We start from the raw sequence: 27,381 nt of genomic DNA, 5'->3' as shown, positions 1-27,381 counted from the left end.
AGAGTGTTCAACACAAGCGGTGGAGGCCATCCGCGACCGCCCACGCTGGTGGTCGGGTGTACGATTTTCCTCACTCGGCAATGAGGAAAAAGATCCGCTCCGGGAAGTTTTTTAGAACTCCGTGTGCTACACAGAGCATGGAGTGGGGGAAAATTCTGCAAACTCCGTAAGCCGAATTTCATGCCCGGCCTAGTGTTATCTAACTCTTTCTTCTCATTTCAGGAGCCATCTAACTGCATTAGTTTGAATAATGATTGATTTCAATTATTTTAACCTGTATGAGAAAATGTATTATAGTAAGTTTCACTGTAACATAATAATTGGTTTTGTACACCTGTGCCTAGGACTGTCTGATCATGATGTTTCAGTCAGTACGAGATATCTTTTGAAAGCATGGAGATGTGAGTTTCCTTTGAGTGATGCCTGGGAAGAAGAACGTTGACATCTTATCATCAAATGCTAGATTTTGATTGGTTCCTGCCTCTTGATAAAGTTAGGGAGTTGTTCTTCACTTTACAATTTGTATGTTTAACTATGCTTTTCTGAGTTAGTAAGATTCATATCGCTCCTGTCCACATTTGAATTCAGATGCAACTATCCTCTTGAGAGCAGATGCTCATTTTCACTCTTTTGAGTGGTTTATTTTATTGCTGCTCATAGAGTTAAACTCTCAAGCAAATCTACCCTTCCTTGTCTGACTGAAACATTATTTGCTTAGTTGGTTATTTGGTTCTGACTTATATGCTTTACTTGCTGATGTCTGCTTCTTAAATGTCCGAATTGATTGGAAAATGTTGTTTAGCCTTAGAGAATTTCCATTCAGTGGAACTGCATCTTTCATGGTTTACCTATCATAATCATTAAATAGCTTATCTTTGTAATTGCTATTTTGACTTGCTTTGATTTATACCAACCTACTGAATAATATGATTATTGATTTCTGACTAAATTTAATGATTTGAGTTTGTAACTTTGCTAACCTGCTAACAATATCTTTATGGTTTACAATTCTACTAATCTCTGTCATCCTTGTGGGGCAGTAACTTGTAAAGACCTGCTGTAAAGGTGTATTGAAAGGTATGGGAAAACGCATAGATGTGTGCTTACTGCAGGCAACGTTTGGGGTAATAGCAGAGAATTCAACAGTAAAAACTGACCTGCTATACCACAAAACATGCGCAAAAGAAACAATTGATGGACGAAATGCTGGAAAATTCAAACATTCAACCCCAGTCACAAGGATCTGGGTTAAATCCATCATTCTTTTGCTCACCACACCACCTCAGTTTGGACCCAGTCATATGCAAATCAGTCTTGACCCTCTTCCTTTTGGGAACAGTCCAACCCGAACTGCCAAGCTAGGTCCTCCCCGGACCGGAAACAAGCATCCAGGGACCAGTTTCAGGGCATCATCCTTCATCAGCCAGGCTAGCTTGAATCCAGTGGTTTAATGAGCACGGGACCCACGTCTGCAAAAGAAACAATTGATGGACGGAATGCCTTTGAAAATAGCATAAGAGTGCTGCTAGGCCTTCAAAAAAGTACCCGTAGAGACTTGTAAAGAAAGGTTCGAGGTCATCCACTCACCAGCTCTTCTTGTTGATAAAATATTTTGTCTTAGCTTACAAAGGAGCTAGCAAGCAGTACGACCTTCCCGATGTCAGCAGTAGCATATCCAGTGTGTCAGGGGCACTAGTGCAAGGATGGAAATGGGCCACCTGGCTGCTGTTTGAATTACAAATTACAGCAATAATCAGGGTTGGGTGGGTCCCTCAGGCCTCTGGGCCCCTGTGCCACTGCACCGGCTGCACCAATGGCCGCTACGCCCCAGAATGCCAGTCCAGGGTCCCATCGTCACTCAGTGTATATCAACAGAGTGGCTATACCCACACACAGGAATGCATTCTGAAGCTGTTGTTCTTCTGGGAGGGATGTCACGCCTACCTCGTCAGGCTCTCCTAGTCTCCTGTGGTAGTGCCTTTCCGTTTTCGTCAGGCCTGGTTACAGTCCCCTCCTAAACAAAACAGTGTCCTGTTGCCTACAAACAGCAACAATTTTTCAAAGGCAAACGGCGGGTCAGCATATTGCAAGAGTTGAAGCTACTGGCCTTGTAAATGACTTAGGGCCATATGTACGACCCTATTTTGCATGCGCAAACGGGTTTGCCAACGGTTTGCGCATGCAAAATCTAATAGGGCCATGTACAATACATATTTAGCGAGTCACAATTTTTTTGCGACTCGCTAAATAGGAATTGCGAGTCACTATTAGGAAGGGGCGTTCCAAGGGTGTCCCTTCCTAATAGCGAGTCAGAGGTCTATGTAACAATGTTTTGCAATAGCGGTTGCAAAACACTCGAAATTTACCGCCCTCTTCAAGAGGGTGGTAAAGCACTCTCAAATGGTAAGGGGTCCCCAGGGGACCCTTTCCCCTTTGCAAATGCAAGAGAAAATATTTTTTAGGGGCAGGCAGTGGTCCCAGGGACCACTACCTGCCCTTAAAAAATGAAACGAAAACATTTCATTTTTCTTTTTTTTTTTAATGCATCCCGTTAAGGAAAACGGGCTGCATTTTTTTAAAAAACGCTTTATTTAAAAGCTGTCCCAGACATGGAGGTCTGCTGAGCCCAGAAGGCCACCATACCTGGGAGGGCCAGCCATTCCCAATGGGGTCGCAAATTGCGAATGCCTCATTAATATTCATGAGGCATGCAATTTGCAACCCTATTGGGAATCGTAAACAGTGTCGGAGACACTGTTGTACATTGTGATTTACGACTCGCAAATTGCGAATCACAATTTGTCTCAATCTGCGAGTCGCAAATCACAATGGTCATACATCTGGACTATGCCTTTTATTTATCTGTTTTGTTAATTAACACATAAATAAAAGGCATTGTCATTTACAATGCCAATAGCTCAAACTCTTGTAAATGCGAGACCTATTCAAAGAAGAGGCCGCCATTGTACTGGGCTGCTCGGAAATTGAATGCAGGCATGGTGCGCCGAATGTTGAAGGAAAGCATGTCGTGCATGCTGTAGGAGAAACTAGTTAAGGAAAATAGTGCTTACAGAATAAAAAATACATACCATGTAACGACCAAAGTAAAAGGGCCAGTACTCATGGGAGGTTACAAATGAAGAAATGGCGATACTAAGGAGGGACTACCAAGCCAAAGAACAAATCAAAAGCCAGCATTTACGAAGGGCAATGACACAAGCCAATCACAAATATGGGTGGAGAGTGGGCAGGGCTTCTATTCCATACTCCAATACAGCATGCCGCAGAGCAGCGCATGTGCTGCCCAGGCTCGACCTAAAAAGCTGCAGTCCAATGAGAGGCCCAATGTAGAGTCCAGTACCTGTGCACTGGAATTCCTAGGTCACAAATGTGAAAATGGGGCAGCTAGTTAAATATTCGCTCATTACTGCTTCTGACACCACTGAAGGAGTTTTCGGAATTTCCAATGTCACACTCTTCAAAGGGCTCCTTTCTTTAAAGTGTGATATTTTTTAAACTACTCAGTGAGGTGAAGATATTTGAAAGCTGCCGTACTTCAAACGTCTATACATAAAACTGCTGAAGGAAGTTCAGGTTTCCCATTGAGGCACACTATTGGGAGCCTTAATTTAAAGTCCACCAAACGTCGTTAACTTTTCCAATTCCTGGGCCCGTCACAACGCCTCAGTGAGAGCAGTCGCCGCAACAAAATCTCTCACAAAGTGAAGCTTTATAAGCAGGTATCTTCACAACCATTGATTGGATTTTTAAACAGTTTTGGGGATCTGTTCAGTTTACCTCACTTGGCAAACCCCACGGACAACTTTTAAGTCAGGAATGCGGACCAATAACGGTCATGTTCAGAGTCCTCTGGGGGCTACTTGGACACAAGGTGTCATGGTCAGAGCCGGTCATTTTCGGTGCTCGGCACCGGCACTTAATCATCAACACCAACGCTTTTCATGAGCACAAGTTAAGGACATTTTTGGAAGGCACCAGGAGATTAAGTGATTTGCCCAGAATCACAGGATGTTGAGTCGACACCGAGACTCAAACCTGGTTCCCCAGCTGTGGCCGTTACACCACAACCTCCCTCACTTTCTTGATTAGTAAGTATATGGTTCTGTTTTAGGTAGCACTAACAGGAGAAATGGGCTGGAGCAAGCTGTCTCCTGACGAGAGCCCCAGCACTAATCTTTTTTTAACAAATTAACCACATAGAAACGGATCTCTGCCTAGGATTTCTGCAATGCTTATCCTCCCCTCCCTTTCCCCACAAATCCTAGATCTTTGTCATTCCTGCGCACCAGTGGTCTTCACGTCTAGATAACATCCTACGGCAGGGGCACACATCCAGTGGCCCATTGAACAGCAGTTGGCTTTGTCCTCCAAGGCAGATGCATCCCCTGGGTTAAGAAACAAAATCCCTTTCACATATCCAAGGTACTGGGAAGATGGCCCTATGGCTTTACTAGGAACGCTTTCCTCTGGTAAATGCATTGGTGCAATCAGCTTTCTCTTTCAGGCAGCTCCCCCTTCTCTTGGAAATTTGCAGCTGTCCGTGAACATATTTGCCTTGGATAATGTTTGCCCCCTCCCCCAACCTGATAGAGGCACTACTAAAGATCCTAGACGTCAAGTTCACATGATTCTCATAATCACTAGTGTGATGGTCTGGCAATGACCAATGCAAATCCTGGCACACTGATTACAGTATCTGGTAATTAATTAGGGGCATACTTATTAAAAAAGTATTGCAGCTCAGCAAGTCACCTGGCTACACTACAGGGAAAGGGCAGGAATGTGCAGTAGTTAACACAATACAGCATATTCCTGCCTTTTCCCCAGTGCTGGCGCACAGTGGGCTGCCCAGCTCCAATGCAGGTACTCTTGCACCAAGGTGCAAGGGGCCTGCATTGCATGCAGGATTGTTTTTGTGCAGGAACAAAATAAAATTAATTCCCTGAGGATATTTCTCCTTGTTACGCCTCTCCTGGGGAGGTGTATCTTTTTAGCACATCCCCAGGTTTACTAAAAAACGTTAAAAAAAAATGGGAGGTGTGTTGGAACACCAATGCAGCAACCAAGAAACAACTCCGTTGCGCAGAGGAATGCAATGCAGTGATTTGCGCTGTGCTGCATTACTCCAGATTCATGAAGCCATTTAAAGCCAGGCAAAGGGGCTTCATAAATCTGACTTAGAGGTTTGCGTCATGCATGTACCATGAAGCATGTTGCAAGCATGACAGCACAAACCTGTCATCAATAGGTCCCTAAATTTTTAATTACGGAGAAGGCATTCCACTGCTACTAATGCGTGACTATATTGGGTCCAGAGGAAGGCGCAAGAAGGCTCCAGGGATGACCCCGAAGTAAAACAAAGAAAAGTATGTCATCCACCATCCAGCAGAATCTACCTGCACCAAACTACTCTGAAGGGAGGTTCAGGAATCTTTTGGGGCCTGCTGCTCATGTCAAACAGAGGAACCAGAGTAGCCTTAATTAAGCCCTTCATTATATGTAGCCATCCACACAACAGAATCAAATGGTGGATTCCTGTGCTCAGACAGTAAAACCAACATAAACACTCCATGCTCACTCTCCCTCATACATGCACAGTGAGCTCAGACTCTCCACTTATCCAACACAGATGGAGAATAACAGAACTTTTAGTAGTTGAGGTCTATATGCATCCCATCCATGAAAGTGACAGGCAAAAAGGATCGATCCCTTCTGCTAGAATAAATGCAATTGCAAATGCCCATCTCTCTCAGCCCAGTGAGAGTAGAGTAGGGACTTTCCAAAGGATAGTGGCACTTGGATTGCACATCTTGACCTTGAAACAACACACTATGTGCCATATTATCAAGCAAGGGCGATACATTATCACCACTTTTATTGGCAGGAAACTGTCGCTAAAGCGGCGATAATGGGCTCGATAAAATGCCCTTGTGAATTCCCATAGAAGCCCAGGTTCTGGTGTTAACCTGGGCTTCTATGGGAATTCACAAGGGCATATTATCAAGCCCATTATCGCCGCTTTAGCGGCAGTTTTCTGCCAATAAAAGCGGCGATAATGTATCGCCCTTGCTTGATAATATGGCCCTATATTATTTAATAAGGCAGTGCCGCAGTCTCTGTGTGCTTTCCACAAAGTGTTGTTATCATACTAAATCGTGTGTTGCTGGAAATACAAATTCCATGAGAATTCCTTCTTTTGAACTGTTTTGACTCTTGGATCAAGGGGTATTTGATCTTTACATTAAACATCCTGTCTTGAATATGGTCTCATGGATTTACTTCAGAAGAGACCGAAACATCGACGCCCTAACCCATTTTCCTTTTAGTCTCTGTTAAGATTGAATCTGGGAGATTTTTTTCCTATGCCTAGGACAGTGTCCAAACTGTGAACTATTGGAAATGGGTAATTGTGCATTGATGACTAGCAAGACCTAACTGTGAAGGATTTTTTATTTTTGTTATCAATGCCATTGAAGTACCTTTTTATTTTGAACCCATAATGAAACCATCATTCTATGAGTGAAATATAATGAATTAAGAAATACACCGGTTGCAGTAGTTGATTTCTCTTTTTAAATAATACAGACCATTGTACTTTGAATTGTTTTTTTTATGTCATGGCTGGACATCTTGTGAGTAATTGGCGAATTCTAACTAAATATACTTCCAACTGCATCCCTAGTTGGCAATATTACATGACACATATTCACTCAAGCCCACAGGGGTATTCTGGGTCACCCATGTCTATAAAAAAAAATTTGGAAAGTTGGCATTTTCTGTACTAACCATTTTTTGCCTGTAGCCTGTACCCTGAGTCACCTGACTAGGTGTTGCTGTCAGTTGCCATTTGTGTATTGCTCATAGACAGTGAGACAAAAGAAGAAGGACTGCAACTCTGCTGCCCTGATGCCAGAGTGAGGACTGGATCATGAACCAAGTACCACCAGAGTGACTGCAACGGCTAGCTGGCTGGCCTTCTGACCAGAGCCTCAGGGACAGAAGCCACCTTGAACCCAGTACCTGTACTCTGCCTGTTGTGGGTCTTTTTCCTCCAAGTGGTGCTACAGAGTCCTGGAACATTAGTGGATAAAGGTGCAATGTCAGCCCAGCTGCGTTCCTGGCAGAAATGATGCAGTGTGAAGCATCAACCCGCAGCTCCTCGTAATCGCCGCTGCGCTATGCATCTCGGCCCAGGAACTCAGCTCTTCGGCGCCACCGCTGTACGACGCATTTCAATGCTGAACCTTGCAGCATATCCCTGCAGTTGTTTATATATTGTCTGCATAAGTTAGCATTCGCTGTACCATTTGATGTTTGGCAGCCATTTTGAGCCATGATCGAAACTAATCTCTCTCTGTCTCGTGAGAAGAAGCTTTTGTAATTTTTGTTTTCTCCAAAGTTGAGCCTTAATGTACTCATGAGCACACTGTTCTTATTAGCGTATACCTTTCCTAACCCTCCTAACCCAAGCACACAAAGCACTTTACGAACTCGGACCCGAATGCCTCAACACACGACTTTCCTTCTACACCCCCTCCCGCCAGCTACGATCCTCCAACCAAGCCCTTGCTACCGTACCTCGCATCAACAAAACCACCATGGGAGGGAGATCCTTCTCCTACCTCGCAGCTAAGACCTGGAACTCACTCCCCTCTCACCTTCGTCTCACTCAGAAACACCTAGCATTCAGAAAGCAACTTAAAACTTGGATATTCGACAAGTAATTCCCCATCCTTCTTCAAGCGCCTTGAGACCCCCCGGGTATGTAGCGCGCTATATAAATCTTTTGACTTGACTTGACTACTAGATGGAGGCCTGCTCCCACTAGTCCAGCAGTGGGTACGGGCAGAACGACCTTGGCATAGAGATCGTGTGTGCCCGGTCTCCGGATCAAAACTTATCCTTCTGTACCTCCTTTGTATAGCTGCCTCCATCTGGAAATTTCCATTCTGGGCATGACTTCATTGGTTCTGAATCGTACATAATGTATCACCATGTTTTTTGATGTAAGTCCCTCTGCAGCAATCCACAGATACTGGGCAGACTGGGCTCCGCTCGAGCGTATCTGAATAAGTATACTTGGTTTGTATTCGCTACTGTCTGACAGACTTTTCATTAGTATGGAAGGCTGAGAGGTGGTCGCAAGTGACCCGGGTGGCCCGAAGTGGGTCACTTCCTTCAGTTCGCGCCCAAACCGGGACTTGATCGGACGAGTGGCCCATCTCCTCCTGAGTACAGGAGGAGAGGGCGAGGCTGCCGTCGGGTTGGATGGATGGATCAGGGATCCCTGCACGAGAGAGTTCCTGAACACGCAGCTGCCCCTTCTGTCCCGCCAGACGGTGCCTGGACCAGCAATCATCTTGGCTGGAGTCCTGAACGGTGAAACCCTTGGTCTGCCCATTTGATCCGAAGAGTTTCCAGTGGAGAGTAAATGTGTTTGACCTGTGTGTACCAGGTGAGTTTGTTTTGGTTCTGTGTGGATATGGTACCATTTTGGTTTGTATTTGGAATGGTCTGAGGACCCGTTTTGGTACAAAATGTTTGCAAACACTTTGCCAGGAAACATAACAAATTTGGCTCACTTTTGAAAATGCCTGGAATTTGCTTATTCTTGGTTTCTTGTTGTCATTGCTGCTCTGCAGATGCTCGATTGGCAGAAAGTCAGCCAGCACCTCCAGAAGGCAATCCGAACTTTGATATCTACGTGAAGCATGGCCTGGGCCCTATTATGTTTAGTACACTATGGCACAAATATACGAGGGACAATGCAGAGTTGCAGTGGCCATTGACGGACACTTGTGATAAACCACAAATTGGGTTTTTCCAGGAGAAGTTGTTTCCAAAAAGAAGTAGGCAGTCTATGTTTGATTCTTTTCAAACGTGGCAAGAGGAGGTTAAACAGACGCAAATGAAAGCAGAGAAAGAGCCCCGGGAGGGGAGAATGCAAACATTCACTCAGAAAGCTGTAGCACATGATAGAGAGCAACAAGAAATAGGGATTGAACATGAAGATAGGAGGTTTCGATTGAATATTGATAAATCATATGTGACTCAAGAAGAAAATGATACGTTTCTGGAACAATTGTTAGATACTCAACTCCCACCCCCGTATGCCACCCCAGAGGATATATCCTGTTCTTCCCTCACAGCCCCAGCAACCCAGTTTTTCTGTCTTTGCTGTTTCTGCTTCTGTTACTGTTGATCGGACTGTCATGGCCACGGCACCTACTGTCCTTTCTTCGTCCTTGCCGTCTGTGGCAACTGTGACTGCTAGTACTCCTGCAACACCTATTGCTTCGGTGTCTCTTTCGTCAGCTCTTACACCTGCGGCGCAGCCGGCAGCGGCATTAGTGCCTGTTACTTCTGTTGTTACTCCCACTGCGTTCTTCCATCCGACGATGTTACAGAGTAGTGGGACACCAGTACGTGGATTTGAGAACAGAGACTGGACGAAGTTTAAAGAGGGAATGGGTCCTTATATGCGATCGGAGATGGAAGATGCAGAGAAGAAGGTAGTGGCTAATCAGGCTGCGCAGTGGGCCTGAAACACCATTTATGGTGTGTAAGATGTGTGGAGTGAGATGAAAGATTATGAGCCTTTTGTACAACAGCATGCCCGTAAGCATATGTCTGCTACTTTGATTGGTCTTTGGGAGATGTGTTTCAACGATGGGGCACCCCATATTTTATATGATGTTAAGGATCATTTATACATTACTGATTTGGCGCCTAGTCAAGTTTTGGGTAATGTTGCGACATTGGTTGCTTATGGGGTAGACTGCTTGAGTAGAGCCCCACCCCGGTATCTCAGTTTCCAATGCGGGAGGTTCAGCCTATCTATCTCTCTAAAATACCACAGCGCAGGGATCAGCACAATGTTGTTACTGGACCAGGGACAGCAACCCATTTCCAAGAACAATGGGTTTATACTCCATTGAAAATGAGTGAAGTCTTGTCTCTTAAGACTCAGTTACCTGATCCTAGGAAGAATCCAACTGCTTATTATAAAGAATGGACTGAAGCTGCCTCTTCAACAGTGATGACACTTGCTGACATTGAAATGTTCTTTGGCTTACTAGTTCCGGTTGATATTTGGAGCAAGTACACACACAGGATCATGCTGCGGAAGTGGGTGGCACCTGGGATCAAATAAAAGTATGGGATCAGGAACGGAAGTCAGGTGATAAGCCTGGACCAGAGATACTTGCTTTGCCCGGCCGTATCATTACGTATACGCATTCTCTTAGTCCTCTGAGAAAAGTTGATTGCGACAAGTTATTGGCTTATCGTCAGAAGAAAGATGAATGTGCCAGATTTTTTCACTTGGTTTGAAGATGTGTTTCTAGTGGACAGGATTTGTCGATTGAAGGTGGCGTTCGATTGATTGATAATAGATTTGTTTCCAATTTGCTTCCTGAGATTGCGACCTGATTGCAGGCTTCCAAGAGCACCTGGTTCACATCTTTCCCTTCTGTTATTTTGAATATGATGCAGTATTATGAACAGAGGGAAAATGAGGATAAGAAGAGGACGGAGAAGAAGCACACGGATTTGAAGACATAGGTGTTGTAGTAGCAGGCTTCTATGGGCAATGGTAGAGGATGTAGTGGTTCGGCCTGACAGCTTCCACGCACTAGGAGGCCAACAAATACCACGCCTTTAGAGCCGAATCAGTGTGCATATTGTAAGGAGGATGGACACTGGCATAGCGGGTGTCCTGTGCTTTTGCAGAAGGTGGCGGACCCAAGAGGACAAGGTTCTCATGGACGGAGCTGTGGAGCTGGTGGTTTATACAGGACCCAGAATGCTGTGGTCTTGCAGGATCATTCCAATCAAAATTATTATGATGACCGTTGAGGACAGTATTACTATGATAATTATGACAAGGATGAGGTGAAAGTATGTCTTACAGCTAGGACAGCCAAGGACAGAGTGAGGGACCAGTTTGGATACCGGTAGATCAACACTGTCCGTATGTTAGTGTGGATGTGATAAGGAGTTTTTGGTGGATACAGGTGCAACAAACCATTCTATTTCTCGTTCCTTGGGTCCCTGGGTTTTCTCTGTCTGGCCATAATAATGCTTCGGTAGGTTTTTCTGGTGTACCGGTTGTGAGCCCCATTTCAAAATCCCTTGCTTTGACTATTGGTCTTTTTACTGTGAATTTGCCTTTCTTGTTGACTTCTAATAGTGGAGAAAAACTGATGGGTTTAGACTTGTTTAGGAAATTGCATGCTACGATTTACCGCTCCCCAACGGGTGTATAAATGACAATGGGTTCGGACTCTTTGTGTGTTTATAATGATAGGTTTACAAAGTTTTTTGATCGTTCGGGTGCACCTAAGGTGGCGTGTCCGTCCTAAGTCCACGTCTATGAAATTATAGGCAGTAATGTGCTTCCTTACATTGGAAGCATCCCTTTATTTTTGGGCACACCTTTGGTTCCTAAATAAAGACTCCTCAATGTTTATTTGAAAAAATGATCTTTTATTTCATTCCATTTTTTTCGTTTTTTAGGAATTCATTTCATTTAGTTTCTTTCATTTGTTTTCTTGGCATTCTCACAAGTTTAGCAATATACACATTTTATATGGTTCCACCTCCGATGCATTTCGGGCTGTTTGCCCTTCTTCCGGGAGCTTGTCTAGAACAAGACATAAAACACAAAGGATATAGCTTCTGTATGCCAATAGTCAAAAAATACGGAAATACGTTTATAGTGACTTAACATTCTTATGTGATCCCAAGTGATGTTTCTATTGTGCATGTGATTCAATGGTGAAGTGAAAAAAGTGAAAAAAGTAAAAGAAAGAGTTGCGTGGACTTACGTTATGCCGAAATGTGATACGTAGCGCTGTAACGAAAAAACGGTAATGAATATATAAAGTTCTTTATGAAACAACAGTGCCAATCATTGCATGGCATTCCTGTCGAGTAAATCAAGGTAAGCTTACTTGAAAACACCAAAGATTACGCACTCTTTGGTTCGGTATCGGCTGTGACTCGCGTTTGTTTGCGGCAGTCTGTGTCAATAAAGTACACTCTGCCACGATATTGGTGAGTTTAAAGACCTCGTGTTAGATGACGGATTATGTGACGCGCATGTAAGTAGGTCGCCATATTGGAATGGTCAAAAAAGCGTAGCGAAAAGTGATAAAACGTGGGGTGCCTGGGATCGTACCTGAAGGTGTAAGGAAATAAGAGTAATCTAAATTCACTATGTAGAATGTGACATGGATTCACATTAAAAGATAACATAAAATGATAAATCTAAACATATCGATTCCGTATATATACCAGCTTTGCGGGTCTTTACCTGGGCTGGTGGGAGGAGCAGGTGGTCCACAAGATCGAGCTATTCAAGAACCATGCCGTCCTTTGGTTACGCTATATAGATGATATCTTTTGTGTGTGGAGTGGCACTGAGACACAAGCCATTGAATTTGTAGAGATACTAAACACTAATCAAATGAATCTCCAATTCACACACCAAATTAGCAAAGATACCATGGAATTTTTGGATCTTAAACTTGAGACTAAAAATAACACCATAGAGAGTTCCCTATTCAGAAAATCCACGGCTGGCAACAGTCTACTCCATGCTGACAGTTGCCATCCACATAACCTTATACAAAGCATACCCTTTGGGGAGCTGTTGCGGGCTCGCAGAAATTGCAGCACAACCAGTAATTTTGAAATTCAAAAAACAATTATGCAAGAGCGTTTCTTAGCACGTGGCTACAGTGCTAAAACTGTGAAAAGGGCCATTAATAAAGTAGAAGCTCTCAATCGTCAGGAACTTCTGTTTCCCACGGAAACTGAACCAACCGTCAAGCCCAAAGAAACTGTTAGGTTTATCACCACCTACAGTATACATGCATGGGAAGTCAGAAGGAGCCTTAAAAAGTTTTGGGAAGTGCTTAAAACTGACAAAGACTTGAAGGAATGTATAGGAGATTATCCATCCCTTTACTTTCGAAAACCTAAGTCATTAAGAGACCAATTGTGTAACAATATGATCCTCAATCCAAGAAAGGAGAATGCAGTTAAAGGCTTTTTTACATGTAATCAATGTAAGGCCTGCAAGTACAGTAACAGCATTAAATCAGTGAAATTTAGCAACAATGAAGCTCCGTGGGTTATACAAAAACATCTGAACTGTAATACGGAATATGTGGTGTACATTCTCAAGTGTCCATGTTCTAAATACTACATAGGGAGCACCATCCATCAAGGTAAGAAAAGAGTGTTAGAGCATTTGAGGGCTATCAATAAAAATGACAAAACATATCCAGTAGCCCGGCATTTTCAAGAGAATCACAACAGTAATGCCAATCTCATTAACCGCTTCGCCGCGGCGGCTTTTCCCGCTGTGCGCGGCAATTTCAAAATTACCGCGTTACGTGACGAGCTGGCCTTGTCATCCGCGCAGGACAGGTAAGCGCGATGACGAGCCCAGCTCGTCAATAGCCCCGAAGGGGTTAAATTTGCTGCCATTGATTGTGTTTCCCCTAATATAAGAGGTGGCAATAGATTGTTAGAACTCAGGAATTTGGAGTCCAAATTCATTATTAGATTTAACACCATGGTGCCCCATGGGTTTAATATGGATGAAGAGTTATCAGTACACTTATACTAAAATGGTAAATGCATGTTTGAGTCAAATTGTCCATGCAACCTGCTGTCTTTTCTGCTTGCTGTTTTTTAGAATTTTGTGTGCCTTCTTCAGTAACCTCTGTTGCGGTATGAAGATTTTAATAGACATTTTGTCTTTCCTTAAGGTAACAGATGCGCGGGGGAAGAGGTGACGAATTGGCTACCCTTTGAACATTTTGCCCACAGGGGCAGCACTCCAGCAAATTCTCAAAATCATGGTCTAGCCCACTAGGGCGTTATTGAATAGTGCTGACCGGGATGAATGAGTCCTTCTCAGATCCTTATGTTCCATGAATACTGTATTTTGATACCTGCTTAGTCAACAATATAACAGTTGACTCTATTGATAGATTCTGCCACCTCCGTAATGATGTAAACAGCGCGTAGCCTCGGTGTTCAAATACACATACGCATTGGCTTTGTCTTCAGAAATGAAGGGTTCGTATCTCATGATGGCGGATTATGTTTGATATGTTTTGCTTTCAATACTTGAAGGAATTATCAGTGCCATTCACGTAAAAAGTCCTAAAATATTGGATCAACTGGTTACTTGCAGTAACTCCAAATTGTGACTCAATGGTTATAAATACGTTAGCCAATAATTCTATTGCCTTAAATCGAGTGCAGTAATTTGAATTTTTGCCCACTTGGGCGTTAATGTTTAGTGTAGTACGAATCCAGTCTGATTACACATGTTGTCTAAAATCATTATATCGTAGCACTGACAAAGCTAGCCCAGTAAAAACTGTTTTACATTTATTGCATCTGTGGGGGTGGAATGATAAGAAATGCATGTAGCACTATTGGTTAAGACACCAAAGTATTGCTTTTGGAGATGACGGGTTCGAATCTCAGGACGGCTGACACATGTTTATAAATGCTGTAATTTATTTTACAATTTCTTTCTCGTCCAGAATTACGAATAATATCAGTTTTATTTTAATTTTAATTTTGATTGAGTACATGGACTATAAGAATGAGAAGTGACCGTAAACTGATACAAATTAATGTGATTTGTTTAAACGCGCTACTCGAAAACCATGAAATTAAATCCTTTATATATGTGGAACTTTAAAATAATGTTCAAAATATGCTAGTCATTCACCTTCCCTTTAGAAAACCTTTTTTAACAAACTTGAAATACTCATATGAATTAATAATATGAAATAGTATTTTGTTTATGTTGATTGTATCACGTGACATGTTAATTTACTTTATTAACAAAGATGAAATGCACAAAGTTTGCCCGTGAACAAGGAGTGTTCCACTCCGAAACGCGTAGGACGTTGTGTCTGCAATAAACCTGCACTTGAATAGAGGCCACGGCTCCTGTGTGATTCCTTTTTGATCAAACTTGGAAGGATTGCGCTGGATTGTACGTGTAGAATATATATATATATAGGAGACGCATTGCAGGACCTCTTGTTTTGATATATATATATATATATAGATATACACCAATGCAGCAAGGGAACTCACATCAAGTGCCCGAAGGGCTGACTAGATATGTGGCATCAGAGGTAACAAGTAAATTCCAATCGATCATTTAAACCATATGGTTTCATAGAGTTCAATTTATAGATCCATCACCATTGAATCACATGCACAATAGAAACATCACTTGGGGTCAAATAAGAATGTTAAGTGACTATAAATGTATTATCATATTGCCATATTTTTGATTATTAGCCACTCTGAATACAGCCACGTTACTACCCCCTCCCTTCTGAGAATGAGGAGATTGACATACATGATTGTATCTTCTGGACGGAAAAGAGATGAAAGGATGGGTTGACTTGACTGATGTTCCCTTATCTGACCCCCAAGAGGAACTATATGTCAATGGCTCTTGCTTTAAATTACCAGATGGCACTACAACTGCTGCATATGCTTTAACTAGGCTGTGTATGATAGTTCAGACATCACGAGTTCTCTATCAGTCGGCCCAAGCTGCAGAGCTCGTCCACTAATACGAGCCTTCGTATTGAGTGAGGGAACGGTTGTTAATTTTTATACTGACAGCCAGCACGCCTTTGGAGTCTCCCATAATTTGCGGCAACTCTGGGCAGGGAGAGGGCTCCTTACTTCCCATGGTATAAAGATTCAGAACGGTCATCTTATATATAGGCTTCTGTCCACTTTGACACTCCCTAAGAAATTGCCAATAGTAAAGTGTAGCACCCATAGGAAAGTTACTGACGATGTGGGTAAAGGGAACGCTTTTGCAGATCAGACAGCTAAGGAAACAGCCCAGACTAGGATAAAAAGAATGTTTGTTGCAGGTCCTGTTAGGTGGGTACCCGAGGTCACCATGTTTGAGGATACACATGAGAATGTGAAGGAGATACAAAATGGGGCCACAGTGGAGTAATTAGCAGTGTGGCAAGAAAGTACAGCACAATTGAACAATGAGGGATGTTGGATTGATAAGTCAGGGAAGCAGAGATGGATTTTGCCAGATGCATATGTTCTCCCTGTAGTCACGATGGCTCATGGACCAGCCCATATCAGTGCTAAGGGTATTTGCAAGTTGTTAGACCCTGTATGGCAGAATGTTAACATCTCAAAGACTGCTACACATTCAGTGAAGTACTGCATGGTGTGCATGATGCACAATCCTGGGAAATGTACCCTTACACCACCCGGTAATTTTGCACCACCCACTTTCCCTTTTCAGGTCCTTCAGATGAACTATATTGAGTTAGAGAGGGTCAATAATTTGAAGTACGTGTTGTTGGTTGTTCGTGCATTCATTAAATGGGTTGAAGCTTACCCCACTAAAGACAATACAGCCATTGCTACTGCAAAGGTACTCCTGATGGAGTTCTTTCCTTGTTTCGGCTAGCCCCGTTTGATCTGGAGTGATAACAGAAGCCACTTTAATGCCAGGGTCATTCAGTTAATTTGTGACGTTTTACACATAAAACAGACGTTTCATGCTGCAAACCACCCGCAGTCAGCGGGTTTGGTTGAGAACTACAATAGTACTCTCAAAATGGCTCTGAAATTGGCAAAGATTCAGGAGACAACAGGGTTACAGTGGCCAGATGCTTTACCATTAGCTCTTTTATCGACAAGAACAGCAGCACATTCTAGAACAGGACTGTCACCCCACAAGGTTATGTTTGGACGCCCGGCAAATGTCTGGGGTGTCCCGCGCCCTTGTAGGTTCTCAGATATTGAGCATCCATTGTTGACAGACTATCTTTGCCAGTTAACTGAAAATGTTCCTTATATTTACCAACAGGTCTGCAAGTCCCTTCTACCCACACCAGAGGGGACCAGACACAATATTCGGCCTGGGGACTTTGCATTGGTCAAGAACTTCCAGTGGAAGAAGAGCTTGGAGCCCTGCTGGAAGGGACCTGAACAGGTCTTCCTGGCAACTCAAACCTCTGTGAAGGTTGCCAGACGAAAGAACTAGATCCACGCCAGTCACTGCAGCAGGATACCCTTGCCCTATGATCAGTGGAGAAGTGTGGCTCAATGGTTAGAACGGCAGACCCTGAAGCAGAGGTCTAGCCCGGGACCAGGGTTCAATTCCCCGCCTCGGCGGGTCTTGGGCTCAAATTCCACGGATCTGATCATTCTCGCCTCGGTGCCTATTCCAATCATAGAGTCCCACTCTGCAACTCTGGGCAATAGCTTGCTTAATTTCCACAATGGCCCCCACAACGCTAAGGATGCCTGGCCTCCACCTTGGGGGTGCCCAGGAGTGGACGCCTCACAGGGAAAGCAAGGACCGTCTTTAGAGGGTGACGGTCTAGTCTCCCCTCTCCTCCTAACCTATATATCCCTGGCTTGCTCGCGCAGCGGTAGCGCCATAGAAGCGCCGAAGAGGCGCCAAAGAGAAGCCAGTCTGCGCCAGCCCGCGTCCAGACGCTTCCAGCTTCCTGCATCTCACTCGGCCTGTCACCATGGTAGGAAATCGCCTCTGTTATAGTTCTTCTTACGTGCATTCGCTACGTCCCCCCGCCAACTCTTCGTGCCTCCACTCGATCCTCCCGTCCAATACTAGGTTTCATTGTACTTCATGTGACTGGAGTTTATCTCCCGCACACACCGACAAACCTCAACCCTCACATAAATGGAGAATGTTTCTCCTTAACTGTCGGTCTCTACCAAAACACCACACAGAGCTTTCCATGTTGATTGAAGAGCTCAATCCTGAGGCTCTCTTCTTGACAGAAACATGGCTTCAGCTGGAAAGCGATCCATCTACTGTGTGGGCGACCCCTCAAGGCTACACCATGAAACGCCTCGACCGCCAGACTGGCAGAGGTGGCGGACTTGCCATCATTCATAGAGACACTTATAAATGCCGCATCACCTCTTCCACTATACCAACGTGTGAGAGCTTACATTTTACCCTAGAGTTCTCTCCTACCACTTCATTCTCCGGCATGTTGGCCTATCGCCCTCCTGGTGCCCTTAGCAACTTTGTTTCTAACTTGACAGATATTGTCGCTAGCGCCCTGTTTTCCTCAGCAAATTTTACTTTGCTGGGTGATCTCAATCTGCACCTGGACGACCCGTGTGACACTTCAGCTAACAACCTCAGGTCCAACCTTAAGGCTATTGATCTTTGCCAAAAGGGTTTTCTTGCGACCCACAATAAGGGCCACCTTTTAGATCATATCTACAGCAACTTAGATAATCTAAAAGTTGAGACCCCCATTCCACTTCCGTGGACGGACCATTTCTTAATACCTTTCGCTTGGTCCATAAGTTCCCCCCCTATTTCTCATAATCCTAATAAGCACCGGGGAAGGAAATGGTCCTCACTTCCGTTCCCTGAGTGGGAACTGGCCCTCACTGAACATCCACCTCAGAGGTCCACTAACCCCAATATTGCCACGACCAACTTCGATAACTGGATCTCCAGTACCCTCGATCAAGTTCTCCCTTCTACCTCCCTAAAATCAATAACAAGATCTAGGGTTGCCCCGTGGTACACACCCGCCCTTAGAACTATGAAGCAAACATGCCGCAAACTTGAGAGAGCTTGGAGGCAGGACCATTCTCAACAGAGGAAGGCAGATTATAGAGCCGCCATAAAACTCTATAAAAAGGAAATCTATGCCACACAATCTTGCTTCTACGATGTGAAAATTAATATGGCTGCTAATGCGCCCAAGAAATTTTTAAAATAGCTAAATCTTTAATCTCCCCACCCCCTGAGTGTCCATCATCAGACGGCGCACAAACCCGGTGCAACAATCTTGCTACTTTTTTCTCCCAGAAAATCCAGGCTATCTATTCTTCATTTACCACAGGTGATGACAACATAGAACCCACCTCCCCTCCTGTTTCTGATCCCCCCACATGTATGCTCGAAAAATTCCCTCTTCTTGACCCCTCCTCATTAGATAGGTTGATCCCTAAGATCACCTGGGGATCCCCTAATGACCAGGCACCCCCCCAGACCCTCATTAAGGTCATAGACGTTATTCGTCCGGTCATCTTAGATGTCCTTAATGCCTCCATTGCTTCCAAAACCATTCCGCCTCCATGGAAGTGCGCAATGGTTGAAGCTTTGTTGAAATAGCCGACTTTGGACCAGAACAACTTGGCCAACTATCGCCCCATCTCCTTACTTCCATGGATGAGTAAGCTACTTGAGAGGCATGTTAATAACATCTTAGTGGACTATTTCGAGTCCAATAGCCTGCTCCATGCCTCTCAGACAGGGTTCCGCCCTCAGCACGGAACCGAAACCGCTCTTGTGGCGGTGACGGAAGAAGCTAGACCTGTGCTGGACCAGGGAGGTAAGGCTGCCATCATACTACTTGACCTCAGTGCCGCGTTCGACACGGTCAACCACTCTACACTATTACATCGGTTGAGTGGTCTGGGCATGTCGGGCGCGGCCCTGGAATGGCTTGCCTCCTTCCTGGATAATAGATTCTTCCAGGTGTTTGAGGGTGAGGCGCTCTCCCCTAAACATCCCCTCAGTTGTGGGGTACCCCAAGGCTCCTCCCTGAGCCCCACTCTTTTTAACGCCTATATGGAGCCCCTAGAGAGGATAGTCCATCCCTTCTGTGTGCGTATTGTTACCTACGCAGATGACACCCAACTGGTGGTCTCCCTTGACCACTCAGCGGGATCATCTTCCACCTTAGATCCCTGTCTAGAGGCTGTTGCCAGATGGATGCAATCCTCATACCTCAAACTTAATGGGGAGAAAACAGACATTATGCTGTTGGGCAAACCCTCTCCATCTGCCCTAGCATCCATCTGGCCTCCATCTCTTGGCCCGCCTCCTCCTCCCAAACCCCAGATTAAGAGCCTGGGAATCTGGCTGGACAAAGCGCTTGATTTTTCAGCCCAAGCCACTAAAACCGCCTCCACTTGCATCGGGATGATGAAAATGCTCCGTAAGGTGCTTCCCCTTCTCGCATTCCAGACCAGGAGGATCATGGTCCAGGCCCTGATCCTCTCTCGCCTGGATTATGGGAATGCCCTCTATATGGGAGCCCCAGCTGCAGTGACCCATAGGCTTCAGGTCACACAAAACTGTGCTGCCCGTTTATTGTACAACATCCCCCGCTGGCAGTCAGCTAAGAAAGCTCTGAAAGAGCTTCATTGGCTCCCGGTAGTGGCCAGAGTGCAGTTCAAGGCCATGTGCATTGTGCACAAATCTTTTCACCGTACTGGCCCGGCAATTCTGCACCCTATAGCTACACCCTATGCTCCGTCCAGAGCCTTACGCTCTAGTTCTCTGCAACTTGTGTAACCGCCACCAAAATTAACAAAGCCCGTTGGGGCGGTCGTTCCTTTTCCCATACCGCGGCCAGGCTTTGGAACTCCCTTCCCCTCTCCCTTCGAGAAATCAATAATCACTTGTCCTTCAGAAAGGCTTTAAAAACGCACTTGTTTGCAAAGACGTGCTGATCTACCCTGAGCCCGCCACAAGTATTCAGTCTAAAGCGCTGCGAGGCCTCCGGGTAGTTACGCGCTATATAAGTGCAATTTTCATTTAATTTCCACAGCAGTATTCGTACAAGTGCCTTGAGACCCTTGCGGGTGGGTAGTGCGCTATACAAGTATCAATTTACATTACAGTGGGTGAGGGATGGCATTGGGGACACTGAGTGTGAAAAGGTACTTCAGTTTGTCTCCTTTAGCGATGCAAATGTAACATGGACCCAAACAGATGCGGAGAATGATGAAGTTCTAAATGCAGTGGCCCCTCCAGAAATTCAAGCCATTAAGGTGGCACTGTTTGTTGACCCCTCTGTGCCTGGAGTCACCAGATACAAATTGTGTCCTCGGCTGAGGAATGGTGCAACAAAGGAGAAATCAGATTAGCCAGGGATAGACTGTGTAAGTTAGGGTGTACTTTGCCATGGTACCAACGGTGTTAGTTCAGGGTGTCGTGAGATTGATCCACTGTTCTGACATTGGACATGATAGATCGAACATGCTCCCTAGGAGGGGGGTATATTATCCTGTGAGATGTGGGATTCATGTGAGCTTAGGACTGAGCAAGCTCCACCACCGGTCCATCCCTGTCCTGAGTCAAGAGAATTGTTGATACAAAAGATACAGATCAGATTGACACTATTGCACAGCAATTTGGGTATGCTTTGAAGGGCCTACTACCTTATTGGGGTCCCATGGCTAATAGCCTTCAAGTTTTCCAGCTAGCAAGAGTTGTTGAAGGGGTTATCAATACGACTTCTGGGATAATGACAAATATCACTGCTGAGATCCTGGCTACGAGATTAGTTACTTTGCAGAACAGGATGGTGCTAGACATTATCCTAGCAGATCGGGGAGGGGCCTGTTGTGTCATTAGAAGTAGCTTTTGCGTTTACATACCTGATAATGCTCCTAATGTTTATTCTGCCATACAGAAATTCCATAGGCTATCAGCTGAGATACACCAAGAAACAGGTACTTGGACTCTGTCAGGGGTCGGTTTGAAATATGCTAACAACATGGGGTTAGAAGATCCTCATCTTTTTGGTTGTGGTTACGAGTATTATATTTACATGTTGCCTCTGTATACACTGTCTCCCGGCTTTTTGCACCGATTGCGTAAATATTCTAACCTTTAAACAGAAAATATCAGTTCATGATACTAGTGCTGCGATTATGTTGCAAAAGGGGAGCTGGGGGTGAAGTCCTTTTGTCCCTGAGACTTCAGAACAGGAGGCCTGCACACATATGCCCTTGGAGATTCTTCTTCAAGCAGGATCGCAGCAAAGTTCCAGTCATCGTCCTTTCAGCAGCATTTGCAGGCCAACCCCACACAGCAAAGGGACAGTACTCCTCCTCACAGCTCTTCAGCTCTTCTCCTTGGCAAAGGTTCCTCTTGAGTCCAGAAGTGATCTAAAGTTCTGGGGTTTAAGGCCTACTACTTACACCCCATTTTGTCTTTGTTCTCTTTGTGCAAGGGTCTCTGAGCCCAGTCCAAACCAGTTCTGTCCTCACTGGTGCAGTACGACCACAGAGGGTGGAGACAGCATTGTGCAAGGGAGACAGGCCCTATTCGGGTGCACTATTCTAAATGCAGCAAAGCCCCATTCAGCTCATCTCTGCGTCATCCAGGAAGGGTCAGGCACATCTCAACCCCCCAGTGGCTGTCTACAGTTAATGCACATCCCTGGCTCTTGGCACTCCAAAAGCAGACAGTCTATCCACTAACTGGCAGAGGCACACAGAATGGTTAAAAAAGAAAATGCCTACTTTCTGAAAGTGGCTTTTTCAAACAGACAATTTAAAAACCATCTTTACTAAAAGATGTGTTATTAAATTCTGAGCTCAGAGAGCCTAAACTTTATTTCTCCACCTTGTCCCAATGGAAAGTTATACTTCTAAGATGTTACAAAGCATTTCCCATTTTATCCCATGGGGCAGATAGCCTTTGAATAGTGAAAAATGAAGTTGGCAGTATTTCACTATCAGGACATGTCACACACACCAGTACGTGAGTAGTGCGCTATACAAGTATCAATTTACATTTACGTGTCCTACCTTTCACATACACTGCACCCTGTCCACGGGGGGTCTCTTGGGCCTGCCATAGGAGTGTCTTACATGTAAGAAAAGGGAAGGTTAGGGCCTGATAAGTGGGAGCACTTGCCAGGTCGACATGGCAGTTTGAAACTGCAAGCAGACACTGCTATGGCAGGTCTGAGGTATTGTTTTTAGGGCTACTCATGTGGGTGGCACACTCATTGCTACAGGCTCACTAGTAGCATTTGATTTACAAGCCCTGGCACACTCAGTGCACTTTACTAGGGACTTACCAGTAAATCAAATATGGCAATCAGGGAGAACCAATTGTAATAAAAATCTCCACAGGGAGTACTTGCACTTTGACACTGATCAGCAGTGACAAAGTGCCCAAAGCAACTAAGTCAGCAAAAACGAAATCCAACGCAGCATCAAAACCCAGAAGATAGAGGCAAAAAGTCAGGGGAAATGCAACTGTTATATGTACCGCTGCTAACAATTAAGTGCTGGTGCCGAACACCGGAAACCACTGACTCAAAATAAGCACTGTACACAGGTCTAGTCTGATCTATGATTAACTTTTCCCAGCTTACTGCCTATGATTAATTACTTTCCCTGGCCTACTGGCCACTCAGAAGCAAGGTTAATGTATGACTGACTATTGATGCCTAGGGCCTATTCAGAACCAGAATGAAATGTAACTAAATTAATCTCTTAATCCTTACTTGCAGCTATTCAGAGCCTAGCTGGGCCAATCACTGACTTTGACTGAATCGTACAAACTTTTGTCTGCTTGTCCGATATAAGTGTGCTCAAGCAATCCGATGCAAATTGAAGAGGTTTGCGAATTAGTAATTGACATAAAGCACTATAAAAATATGAAGTACAATGGAATAGTGATATTTTTTCAAGTTCTACAATCAAGTAAATCTTTTGTTAGGCTATAACCATTGCCTTATGTATTTTGCTGAGAAGACGATATAGTGTTATACACTCATCACCTTTAGGCTTTCATTTGTCTTACTTTGATATCATAATAAAATATTGTTCAGTTTACAGCTTTTTTGAATCACATAGCACAGTCGTGCATGTACATAGACTTTCTGAAAGATACAATGAAATTAATGGCTCCTTGTCAAAAGTATCTATTATAAACTATTTTCCTGGCTTAATTTCTGAAGTTCCGCACTAACTCTGCAATCTTCATCTTCTAAAACCATTTAAAAACATTCTTGTTATAGGGAGCAATTTATCTATGCTAATGCAGTTGGTCTGGAAAAGGTCCCCATTCCCAGCGTTGTATTGCTATGATTGCTATTTTCTTTCTAGTAATGCTGGGAGCTTCATAGAAAAAGTTATGTATTCCTAAAAACTTTCCCAAACAAAAATCCAGACCTATTGGCTTTGCCAGTGCTTGTTTTAAGGTATGTCTGACATAAAATATAGTCACACGCTGTTTGAAGGACTCTTCTATGTTGGTCCCCTGAGATATGACTGACTTCATTCACCTCAGCCTAATGATTAACCTGTCGTAGGCAGACCTTAGTAGAGACTGGCTTAGCCGTAGCCTTACAGTCTTTTAGATAGCAACCCTTTCAGACCATTCACACCCTCTGCTGGGTCCTTTGGAGACGTGCCTAACACCCCTATGATTTCTTCCTAGGCTATGTGGCCATTTAGATGTTGGGCAAGCAAATAGCTCGGTCTATTTAGCTCCTATGCCTTACATGGTTCTCTGTGACATGTGTCTGACTCAGACTCCATGGGCAAAGAAGAGCAGGGCTAAGATTGAGCAAATAGAGAACTACCAAATTTATGACATGCTGCTATACTAGTCAAAATAATAGAAGCAGGGTATTTCTCCATTCATTATATTGTCTCTTTTTCCCTGAAATGTCAGTCACTGCCAATGATGAAAGTGGAAGTTGATCTAGAAGGTGAGGAAGAAGACTCTTTATATAAACTAGAAAGAACAAGGGTCATTGGGGCCCACAAAAAGAATTGGGCATGCATGGAGGGTTGAGGACAGCAGAGAAACACAAAGCAAGCTGATTGGCTCTTGTACTGTTTCGACAGCAGCCTACCAAATGCTTCGCCTACTGAACTGAGACCCAACAAGGGTTCTGATGAAAGGTGCTCGTCTGCCTTTGAGAGCCTTCAAGAGAGTGAGAGGAGCTTGGAGTGTGAACCCCTACTCAGATTTGGGCTACCTTCGGCCTTGCACGTCTAATCTGGGTCTTCTAAAGTTTTTATTGGTTCTGTTCAGGTTGCCAGCTTTGAGTTCTCTTCCACATTCGTCCTCCTTCATCGAGTGTATTTGTTCAGCAGCATACAATTGTAAATGAATAAAATAAAATGATGATTCTTTCCCTTTTAGCATCCATTTACCACATTTCTGCCTGTTGCAAGTCTCTGTGTGGATTACTGGTTCTTCTCTGATTACTCCCCTTTTTTGCTGTATAGCCTCACAGCACCCCAATGCCATTGTACATAAACTCGTTAGCCCTTATTTTGTTTATAATTTGCGCATCTATCTCTCATGTACACTGGCAAGTTCTGTGTCCCGTAACTTCAGTGGCCATCACACACAAAATGACAACACCTCCCATACAGGCTCAAAACAAAAACAACTCCCTCCCAACTACATACCCTACATGGTGTAGAATTCCATGTTTGAGGGTAAACACTTTAGGAGCCCACATACTGGGAGTAAACGCTATACAAATGCTACATTACAAGCAATACAATACAATCAGGAGACACTAAACTTTCAAGTTACTGACTTGGACTAACCACCTTTTAAGAATATCATTCTCCTCCACACCCTCTATATTGGTACAGACAGCGGAAAAAACAACTGTCTGCGAGAACAAACACTTGTGCTGTGGCTCTGGAAAGAGAGAAGCCCCATTCGCTTTTTACTCCCCTAGAGAAGTCCCAGGCCTCGCCCTCCCTTGAGAGATTCTGGTAAATTCCCTCTAGCACCAAAGATGTCCCCGTAAATCTCCCCTCCACAGATGCAATATGGAACCCCTCCCACTTGAGATTTTCTAAAGAACCACCCTCCTCCCCAACTCCTACCTCCAGAAATGACCCTGGAACCCCCTTCCTACAAGGCTTTAGGTGAGATGAAAAAGGGGGGGGCTAGAAGGGACATGGCCTGAGAACTGCTAACTAGGAACTCTTTCCAAGACATGTAACCTAGGTAGTTAGGGTTTCTTCTCAAACTATCTGGGGCCACATTATGAAAGTGTCCCGGGGGCGCAACGTGCGTCCTGGGGCACTTTGGTATTACAGAAGGGGCCGCAGATGCTTGTGCGGCCCCTTCTGTAATACCGATGGCGCTGGCGCACATAAAGAGCCTGCACTATCTTCAGGGGGTGTTACCTCATTTGCATGGGGCATGCCCCATGCAAATGAGGGAATCCCTTTGCCTCTGGGCCTGTGCTGTATTACAGACACGGGTGTGGTGCATTATCAGTGCGCCCCCTGAGAGCAGCCCTCCAGAGGGGGAAAGGGGGTCCTATGGACCCCCCAGATGTCCCCTTGCAGGCGGGTGCAGTCACTGACTGCAGAGTGACTGCACCCGCCTACAAGGGGATCTTTAATCCCCTTTAAGAGTGCAGGCAGGTGCTGCCTGCTCTCTGAAAACGTGCAGTAGAGCAGCATGAGTTCATAGCTGTCCTTGGTACCGGTATTCATTGTAATAGGGTGTATTTTCATTGTTTGCGCACACAATAAAAATGCGGCTTTAGCGTAACAGCATCTGAACTAGAATCATGTGCTTCACATACTGTGCCAACTGACCACTATTCCGGTGCCCGTCTGTGAGCTTACTATTATTACACCTAGATGTATCACACAATAATATATATGCATCTAAAACAAACCAGAACTGTTCGATTTGCCAGTTCTTGTCAGCAATATCAGATAAACAGGTAACAACCATGATTTTGTTATGAATAATTAGAATTGAAAATGATTCAGGTCTGCAAATATGAGACTGTGAACCAGACATTACTATAGCCTCGCCAGTCTCCTTCTTAGACACTTACACACATTTTGAAAACACACATCTTTCTGAAATCCTCCATCTGCAATCTCAAAATGTATCTCTTTCCTCTTTGGCACCCCCTTTTTGCTCTCTCCTGTATGGATTTCCTTGCATCTCCCTCACCCCAGCCTCCCCCCATCACATTGCACCCACTAATCTGCAAGGAATGTATTGTCTTTTATTTTGGCCCTGTCAAAATGTCAGCAGCTGTGTATCTCCTTAAAACACTTTCACATAGAATCACAATTACAATGGGAGCATTAATGGTTTCTCTGCAGAGAGGCCAAAGATTGGATGGGCAAATAGTTGTAATGCTTTATAAGGCTCTCTGAGAGGCAGCATAATAAACTTGCATTGTTATTATTCTTAAGCTTATAGAGCACTTGGTTACTCCTAACGGAGTGTCCCCACGCTAGCCTGAACTGCAAACCTACCAAATGTGGAACGGTGTAAAAACCCAACCATAACCTAAACTCAAACAGACACCTTTAGGTTACTCGTTTCATGGTGCACAGTATGCAATATATGCTTCATAAAAAAACTGCAAAGCACAATATTGTGGAAATAACAAACATGTTTAAGGAATGCAAGATTAAGTAAAACATGTGAAATGTGAATAGGCAATATATCGCTGACACTGATTACAATAACAGCTTTTACTGTTATTATTTAAAAATCAATGTGTG

The sequence above is a fragment of the Lissotriton vulgaris genome, chromosome 2_1, assembly GCF_964263255.1.
Source record: "Lissotriton vulgaris chromosome 2_1, aLisVul1.2, whole genome shotgun sequence".
NCBI lineage: Eukaryota > Metazoa > Chordata > Amphibia > Caudata > Salamandridae > Lissotriton > Lissotriton vulgaris.
Note: the sequence above shows the minus strand (reverse complement) of the source record.